The sequence below is a fragment of the Piliocolobus tephrosceles genome, chromosome 12, assembly GCF_002776525.5.
Source record: "Piliocolobus tephrosceles isolate RC106 chromosome 12, ASM277652v3, whole genome shotgun sequence".
Lineage (NCBI taxonomy): Eukaryota > Metazoa > Chordata > Mammalia > Primates > Cercopithecidae > Piliocolobus > Piliocolobus tephrosceles.
In genome coordinates this window covers 21,244,495-21,254,678 of record NC_045445.1, presented here as the reverse complement: position 1 = coordinate 21,254,678, position 10,184 = coordinate 21,244,495, and positions in this window count along the sequence as shown.

Here is a 10,184-nt window from a genome sequence, read left to right as displayed (position 1 = left end):
TTTGCTCAGAACATAAGGCCCCAACAGAGCAAAAAATGGCTCCTCACATCTAAGTGTTGACATGCTTACCAAGTCTCATCAAGGCTTCCCAATCTAACATTTGAGAGGCCCAGAGCAAGAATAAAAACAGAGTATATGCCTGATAATTAAAAATTTTAAGTCAAAGCAAAAAAATTGTAAAATATGTTCTATCTTATATTTTGACAACTCTACCTTTATAAAAATAAAACCAATATGTGTAAAGTGATGGTTTTAATACTATTGAAAGCACAATATCAAAGATGACTGAATTTAATTATGATTCTGCATGTCTGAGTGTTCTTCTTATGGGCTAGCAATATATGGATGAGTAATAATGTAAAGACATACATATTTCAGAAATTATTTTATATTCCACAAAATTAATTTTTGTCACCTTCAGCAAAAATCACTGTGTTATTCATTGCTATAATAGTAAATTTTCACATAATGTATAATTTTCAGTCATGATCCAAAGCAGAGGTCAGCAGATTTTTTCTGTTAAGGGATAGATAGTAAAAATTTGAAGCTTTGCAGACACCATACAGTCTCTATTTCAACTACTCACTCTGCCATTGTAGCACAGAAGCTATAATACTCACCATGTAAACAAATGGGTGTGGCTGTGCTTCAATAAAACTTTATTTATAAAAATAGGCAGTCCACTTGTAGGCCATACCCCTGAGCTAAATGAGTAAAAATTAAAATGTAGGATGGCATCAGCAAGATGGCAGAGTAGGAAATCCAGCCCTCCTTGCCCCACAAAAACAATGATCTAACAACTACCCACAAATGCAAATACCACCCAGGAGTTTGCCCAGGGCTCAGCAAAGTTAAAGTTCATCTAGTCCTACAGAGCAAAGCAACCTCTCAGTACTTAGAAGAAGAGAGGAGGACAGATTTAGGAAGAGACTTTTCCTAACCTCTCATGGCAAAGGAGTCAAATATTTTAGCCCAATAAAAGGGAAGGTGGCTTGTCCTAGTGGGTTACAGGGTGGCCTGCCAACCAGATGAATTCCAAATCCTTGCTGTGTGGCTTGGGGAAAGTTGCTACACCTTTCTGTGCCTCAGTATCTTCACTTAGAAAATGTTAAGCCTCCAGATGCTCAATAAAGATTCACCCCTTCATTTGCATAAAAGAGTTTGAGCATTATTTGGTTATCAATTTAGCTTTTGTTTTAACATCTGCCATTATCAATTTGTCTTTAGAGAAATTTCAAGACCTTCCAAGATTCCACACGGCTTAAACAGAATGCAAGTTGTCAAAACAAAACCCTCCTGGCCCTTCAAGGGTACATGAGGGAGGGCTGAAGAAGGGTCTGCTGGGTGCCTCACCTTCTAGGCCACTTGGGCCAGGATCCTGTATGTGGTATTGTTTGGATAAGATTCCTGAGCTCCTCTTGGCAATATCAGAAAATATGCCCACGGTCCCAGGAGTCTCTGGGATTGGTAGTGGTCAGGAAGGGAGGGGATAAGAATTTGATGCTACAGGCTGGGTGTGGTGGCTCATGCCTGTAATCCCAGCACTTTGGGAGGCCAAGGTGGGCAGATCATTTGAGGTCAGGAGTTTGAGACCAGCCTGGCCAACGTGGTGAAACCTCATCTCTACCAAAAATACAATAAGTAACTGGGTGTGGTGGTGGGCACCTGCAGTCCTAGCTATTCGGGAGGCTGAGGCAGGAGAATCACTTGAACCTGGAAGGTGGAGGTTGCAGTGAGCCGAAATTGCACCACTGCACTCCAGCCTAGGTGACAGAGCGGCTCTGTCTCAAAAAAAGAATTTGATGCTACAAAAAAAAAAAAAAAAAAAAAAAATTCTCTGGAGAAGGAGAGACATGATGAGAGCTGTCTTCAAATATATAAAGAGCCATCCTGTAAAAGAAAGCACAAACTTGATCTTTGTTACTCCAGAGGAAAAAATCAGAAACAGCAGGCAGAAGTTACACAAACGCTGGTTCCAGCTCAATTTAAGAAAGTCATTGCTAATGACTTAAGTGATTCAGCAAAGAAAAGGGCTATTCAGGCAGTAGTAAACTCCCTGGGCAGGTAGTATTCAAGCAGAGGCCATGTGTCTATCTGCTAGGATGCTACCAAAAATTTTATTGGCCAGATGGACAGTTGGGATAAATGTTCTTTCTAAAGATCCTTCTAACACCATAGGAGTCTCTATGCATGCATGGGACAACATCAAATTTAAGTAGGCTCAATCTCATAGGGCCTCAACTAACTTTACAGAATTTAAAAATCTGATTACTGCAATGGCATGCCACTTTGGGATTATGTCATTGTATTTCCTTCAGCAAGCTCAAAACATTTTGCACGTCTTTTTCCTATCATCTGGCATTGTAGGCAAGGCATGATTCTCCACTGATTGTGAAACAAAGGTCCCCAAAAGATGTAACTTCCAGGAGTCATACTGAATTTGTGGGGGAATTTAAAGCAGAACACAAGTTTCCTGACCCACAACCCAACTCCAGTGACCACCCTCACAATGCAAAACAGGCTCCGTTGCTCTGGGATAGAAGAGGCTAACTTGACCAATTTGGAAATCCTCTCACTGTGTTGAGATGAGTAGAAAACAGAATGTGGACTTTCCAAGTTCAAAGTCTATTTCCTACTGGGAAAATGAGACATCTGGTTTGTAGTTTAAAAAGATGGATCCTGAGGGATCTGTGACAATAAATTGCTTTTCTAAATCTGCCTTTTAGAAATTTAAACACACATTCATCAGAAATATATGGATTGGATATGCAAAAACCTGGGATGCTGTTGGATTGGCAAACAATGAGAGAATCTTAGAATAATGAGATAGAAGAGATTTCTAAATGTTTGATTATCTATTCTGTCTTCCCTCTAGCCTAGCTGTCTTGCCTCCATCAAGCAAGAACTCTGTAATGAGGGCCTATTTTGTTCTCAGCACCTGTTGTGTTGGGTGGCAGTTAACAAAAAGCAGGCCAAAAATTAGTCAGTTTTCAGTAAAATAGTCATATTATGCTGAAGAAGATATCCTATGGGCTAACCTTGGTCTAATGACATGCAACTACAAGGAACATCAAGGGGCCAAACTGCAATTAACTGTGAACCCCATTGTCTTCTGGGAAATAGAGAAAAATTCCATTGTGCCCACTGAGTATTATAATACAGGGTTGAGCTGAGAAGGGTGGGTGTGGGAGGTACAGAAAATACATGGACAGGGACCCCTCAATTAAATGGCTTACTGTTAATTTTGACTTTTCTGATTAATTTCTATGAATAATCCATTTTTGCATTAAAGTTACCTGAAACAAAAATGTGGCTATATCAGAGGCCTTAGAGATGCCTTGTTCAAGGCTGGGTGTGGTGGCTCATGCCTGTAGTCCTAGCACTCAGGGAGGCCTAGGCAAGAGCATCACTTGAGCCCAGGAGTTCGAGGTTGCAGTGAGCTATGATTGTGCCACTGTACTCCAGCCTGGATGACAGAGGGAGACCCTGTCTCTTTAAAAAAAAAAAAAAAAGTGCTGGTTCAATTTCTCAAGGCATGCATACGTGGGGATGTGTGTGTTGGTTTATCACGCATCAATGGATGTTTATAAACACAGTCCTTCACTAACCACAAGTTGTCAGTCTTATAGCCAGACTGTCAGTTCTAGCATTGGCTCACTTGGAAAGAGGCTCATGGAGACCCAAATCCAGGTCACCTCTGGAGCAGAGGCAGGCTTGGGAAAAATCAAATAGTTTGTTCTACACTTCAAAGGAGCAGAAAGAAGACTGGTTTCAAGAATCTAAGAGGACTAAAACAGATTTCCATAAGAAAATTCAATTCGAGTTGTAAGGAACTGTAGCTCTTTTTGAAAATCAGTCAATCACTTGGAAAGTATGGACCACAGATTTTTTTAAAGATGCTGATAAAATGTAAAATTTGAAGGATGGCTGTATCTTTCCATTCAAAGAATAAGTATAGATCACAGGTTAAGCATATATTTTGCTTAAATTTCTGTAGCAGAAAACAGGAAAATTAAAAAGCTTTTAGTGTTTTGGTGAAATTAGAGGTAAATATTTTTAAAGTATTTATAATGGAATACTAGATAGCTATTTTTAAAAAGAATGAAATCTGACTGAAAAATATACAAATTCTGTGTTGTTTTAATTTAATTTTATTTATTTAAAATTTTTTTTTTTTTTTTTTTTTGAGATGGAGCTTTGCTCTTGTCACCCAGGCTGGAGTGCAATGGCACAATCTTGGCTTACTGCAACCTCCGCCTCCTGGGTTCAAGCGATTCTCCTGCCTCAGCCTCCCAAGTAGCTGGGATTACAGGTGCCCACCACCACGCCCAGCTAATTTTTTGTATTTTTATTAGAGACGGGGTTTCACCATGTTTTTCAGGCTGGTCTTGAACTCCTGACCTCAGGTAATCAACCCTCCTTGGCCTCCCAAAGTGCTGGGATTACAGGCATGAGCGACCACGCTCTGCCTGTTTTAATTTAAGTTCCAGAATACATGTGCAGGACGTGCAGGTTTGTTACATAAGTAAATGTGTACCATGGTGTTTTGCTGCACTTATCAACCAATCACATAGATATTAAGCCCAGCATGCATTAGCTGTTTATCCCGCTACCTTCCCGACAGGCCCAGTATGTGTTGTTCCCCTCTCTCTGTCCATGTGTCCATGTGTTCTCATTGTTCATCTCCCCCTTGTAAGTGAGAACATGCAGTGTTTGGTTTTCTGTTCCTGTGTTGGTTTCCTGAGGATAATGGCTTTCAGCTCCATCCATGTCCTTGCAAAGGACGTGGTCTCGTTCCTTTTCATGGCTGCATAGTAAGAATATAGGAATTACTTGAAATTTTTACATCTAAGTCTGAAGTTATTTTAAATACAATTTGTTAAAAGAGTGCTCTAAATTTTTTTCAGAATACACGAACAAGCAAGTTCATAGCAGCACTATTCATAATAGTCTCAAACTGAATGTCCATCAACAGTAAAATGGAAAAATAATGTGTCACATTTCAGTAACATGGAATGCTACACAGCAGTGAGAAAAAAAAGTACAGCTACACAAGGTGGATGTATTTCACAGACATACTGTCCAGTAGAAGAAACAAGACACAAAGATACATATTATATGATTCTATTTATGTGGAGTTCAAAAAGAGGCAGAACTAAGCTCTGGTGATGGATGGCAGAATGGAGGTTATCTTTGGTGTGTTGACTGAATGAAGGGGCTGTGATTTCCTGGAATTATCACAATTCATGGAGCTTTCAGGTGGAATTTGAGCACTTGCCTGAATGCAAACTGGACCTCCATAAACAACAATTCAAACTTTTTCGAAAGGAACAAAAAGCATCATACTTGACATCTCCATCTTTGGCTCTTCTTCCCCTATTTGTCATTCCTCAGATGCATCATCTCATATTTTATCCTTTTCTGTGTTCTGAGTTCTAACAAAGACAGCATTTATTTATCCCAGTACGGTAGTGTGGGCTGTGCACCTGTATGTCTGCTTCACCAGATTGTAAGTTCCTAGAGGACAAGGAGCATATCATTATCATCTTATCCCCAGTATGTGGTAGACACCTGGTCCCAAGCCTTAGAGACCTTACTCTGGCCCTTCCCTAGATGTAGCCCTCATAGAAGCAGGAATCCACTGGACCAAAAGATTGTGTCCAACCAGAGTCCATGCCCTTCCTTTCTAGTGCATGCTCTGGCTACCCAGGTCCTGGGAATTCTCTGGCTAAAGGGCTTTGTGCCTTCTTTCAGGGTCTGTGTGGGTCTCTATCCCCAGTCCATCCTCCCAAGGGTGGAACCCCTTGGACAGGAGGACTGGGGTGTTTACCCGCATGTGTGAGAGGCCCCTCATAGTACAAGATGGAGTTAGAGTGGAAGAGAAGGGGGTCAAAAGTCAGGCTGGGAGCTGGGAGCCTAGGACCGCCCCATCTGTCCTGTCATGTTTTGGCATGAAACTCTGAGAAATTCAAGAATTTAAAACTTGATCCTAGTTTCCAGATCATTATGAAGATATACTTTGTTTGTAAAGGTAGGAGAACAGAACACACTTTATTAAATGCTGTTAATTTATAACTTGCAAATCTTCAGACATATGGTAGGTGGAGCTGAGTCCCTTTGTACATTTGCCCTGGGCCCCACATATGTCATGGGCAGGCTTGTCTGACACGTAGTAACTACTCGATACATAATTAGCTAAATGAATAGCATGGGCTGCTATTCGCATTTCGGATTTGCATTTTTATCACTGGCTCTAAATGTGATCGCAAGAGTAAGTCCTATCCACTTATTCCAGAGCAATTCATATCACTGATAATGACATATTAAAGATGACTACATTTCTGGTTAATCAAGCTAACCTGCCTATTCCCACCACCACCACCCAGATACACACAAACATCCATGATAAAAGTTTTACTTTATTTTCTGTTTATCACATTCAAGGATTGTTCTAGCCTAGAACTGGGTTTCTCATTCCTACTTTATGATCCTTTACGCAATCAATTGGCACATGTAAAGTTTTTGAACTTCTTTTCCTTTTACTTGCATTCAAGGGCTTTAAACAGATGGTTGCTGCTGCAGATCTAGCCTCTGAGCAAGGCACGCTCTCCTGGGCTTCTGATTGCTACTTCTAGGTGTGGGGCATGTGTGGAAAGCTTGCATTTTAATCTAGGTTTTAGAGGTGGTGAGAAGTATACCTTGGCAGAGAGGAAAAGGGAAGACATTTGAAATAGAGGACCTGGAGTCAGTACAGATGCAGTAATAGAATGAACATGTTCTGGGCGAATGACAGAAAGCAGAAGAGCTTGATGAATGCAGAGGGTCTGTAAAGGCATCTGACTGGTTCACAGGCATGTCCCCAGCACCTAGCTCAGTGCATAGCACATAGTAGGCACACAATAAACATGAACTGGATGAAAAAATTAAATGAATCAGTGATGTGGGGAGTGCAGTTGTGAAAAAGAGAGATTGAGGTGTTTGTTTGGACTTGGTGCTAAAGGCAATGGGGAGTCACTGAAAATTCTTGAGCAGAAGAGTAACTTGGTAATGAAGTGTCTTAGGAAGATGTATTTGACATAAAGGAGATACTAGAGGCAAGGAGTTCAGGAATAGAAGGTTTCAGTGATTTGCTCTGCTTTCCCTAGTGTCATGTATCGCTTCTGTGATTTTTATCAAGTGAGATCTCAATGCTGGACAGAAGAAAGAGAGTGATTGTGAGTCATCGTTCAATTTTCCATGTTCTAGATTTTGCATTAGCTCCTTATTGCAGGGCCTGGATTTGGAGCCATATGCCACATGACAGGTTTTTCATATTGAGTGAGTCATAGGACTTAACACTATGGAGGCGAAGAGCTGTCCATCAGAGTAATCGAACCCAATATATGGAAAGGTGTTTATGACTCATTGCAAGGACCATTTTCTAGCCTGCAATGTGAATCACCAAATGCACTTCACAGCGCAGTGTCTTTTGTATCGGCCACTGGATTTCTGAAGATATGTTTCCACAGGACTAATTTGCAAACACACAGCAAATTCCAATAGGAATATTCCATGAATGCCTTAAATTGTCAAGAGCTCCCCACCCAATTTACTTGAACTAATAGAATTGGCACCCTTTGCAATATTTGCACTGGAGCATGCACACTGCTCCATCAAATGAGGTAGATACAAACGGATGTGTATTCTGGCAGCTCAGCAAAACCTGCATAGTGCCCAGAACAGAGACAGTGCAGCTCTATGTCTCATAGCCCAGAGATCAGGTTAATAACAAAAGCAGTTACCATTTATATGCTCTTACTATATGCCACGCCCCATGAAGCACTTAGTAGATGTTATCTGATTCCATCTTCACAGCCACCCTGTTAGGTATGGGCTTTTATTATCCAATTTTGCAGAAAACAGGTGAAAATATTAAGTAAATCAGAAAGACTAAGCTAGGACTAACACCCCAAATCTGACCAGCTACCAGAAGGACTGCTGCTTATTTAACCTGGGCATGTTAGTCTTCCTGAGCCTCAGTTTCCCCATTTATAAAACGAGGATATTAAAGAATAGTACCTACCTCAGAGAGTTGTTGAAAAGATCAGATTAGCAGACTGCCTGGCACCATATAAACACTCAATACATGGTAACTAACATCAGTGTTATTTTTCCAGCTTTGTTACAGTACAATTGGCAACAATTGTATTTAAGGTGCACGACTTGATTTTTTTTTTTTTTTTTTTTTGCCTCACTCTGTCGCCCAGACCGGAGTGCAGTGGCATGATCTTGGCTCACTCTGCCTCCCAGGCTTAAGTGATTCTCTGGCCTCAGCCTCCCGAATAGCTGGGATGACAGATATGTGCCACTACCACCCAGCTAATTTTTGCATTTTCAGTAGAGACAGGGTTTCACCATGTTGGCCAGACTGATCTCAAACTCTTGACCTCAAATGATCCACCTACCTCAGCCACCCAAAGTGCTGGGATTACAGGTGTGAGCCACCATACCCAGCCCACAATTTGATGTTTTGATATATGTATACATTGTGAAGTGATCACCACGATTAAGCTAATTAACATCTCCATCACCACACATAGTTACTACTTTCTTTTTTGTGTGATGAAAACACTAAAGATGTACCTTTTGAGTAAATTTCAAGTATACACTACTGTGTTGTTAACTATAGGCATGGTGTTGTACAGAAGATTTCTACAATTTATTCATCTAGCATAACTGAAATCCTATATCCATTGAACAAGAACTCCTCATTTTCCCCATGCCCCGGTTCCTGGCAACCACTATTATATTCTCTGCTTCTATGAGTTTGACTGTTATAGATTCCATATAAAAGTGAGATCATTCAATATTTGTCTTTATGTGTCTGGCCTATTTCACTTAGCAGTGTCTTCCAGGTTCATCCGTATTGTCAAAAATGGCAGGCTTTCCTTATTTTTTAAGGCCAAATAATATTCCATTTTATAAATATAAGAACACATCCCCCACTTTCTTTATTCATTCATCTGTCAACCACACTTAACCACTAGGCCTTATGGCTTCTACCTTCAGAAGTCATCAATAGATCCTGGCTCTGTCACCAAAGTTGGGCAGTTGCAAACCATTTGGAACAAATACTAACAGTGCTAATGCAGATGAGTTACCTCCACTCTCTGGACTTTATTATCCTAGGCACCATCTTAAGAACTTGGATTTTCAAAATTATCTTCTGGAGAAAAGAAGAACAAGGAAGGGCTGGGCATGGTGGTTCACATCTGTAATCCCAGCACTTTGGGAGGCCAACGCAGGAGATCACCTGAGCCCAGGAGTTTGAGACCAGCCTGAGCGGCATAGTGAGACCCCCCTCTCTACAAAGAATTTAAAAAACTAGCCTGGCATGGTGGTGTACACCTGTGGTCCCAGCTACTTGGAAGGCTAAGGTGGGAGGGCCACTTGAGCCCAGGAAGTAGAGCCTGCAGTGAGCTGTGACTGTGCCACTGCACTCCAGCTTGGGTGACAGAGCAAGACCCCATCTGAAAGAAAGAAAGAAAGAAAGAGAGAGAGAGAGGAAGGAAGGAAGGAAGGAAGGAAGGAAGGAAGGAAGGAAGGAAGAAAGAAAGAAAGAAAGAAAGAAAGAAAGAAAGAAAGAAAGAAAGAAAGAAAGAAAGAAAGAAAGAAAGAAAGAGAAAGAAAGAGAGAGAGAGAGGCCGGGCATGGTCACGGTGGCTTACACCTGTAATCCCAGCACTTTGGGAGGCCGAAGCGGGTGGATCATGAAGTCAGGAGATGGAGACCATCCTGGCTAACATGGTGAAACCCTGTCTCTATTAAAAATACAGAAATTAGCCAGGCATGGTGGCGCATGTCTGTAATCCCAGCTACTTGGGAGGCTGAGGCAGGAGAATGGCATGAACCCAGGAGGCGGAGCTTGCAGTGAGCCAAGATTGCATCACTGCACTCCAGCCTGGGCAACAGAGTGAGACTCCATCACAAAAAAAAAGAAGAAGGAGGAGGCAAGAGAGAGAGAGAGAGGAAGAAGAAGAGGAAGAGAAAGAGAGGGAGGGAGGGAGAGAGGAAGGGAGGAAGGGAGAGAAGGGAGGGAGGGAAGAAGGAAGGAAGGAAGGAAGGAAGGAAGGAAGGAAGGAAGGAAGGAAGGAAGGAAGGAAAGAAGGAAGGAAGGAAGGAAGGAAGGAAGGAAGGAAGGAAGG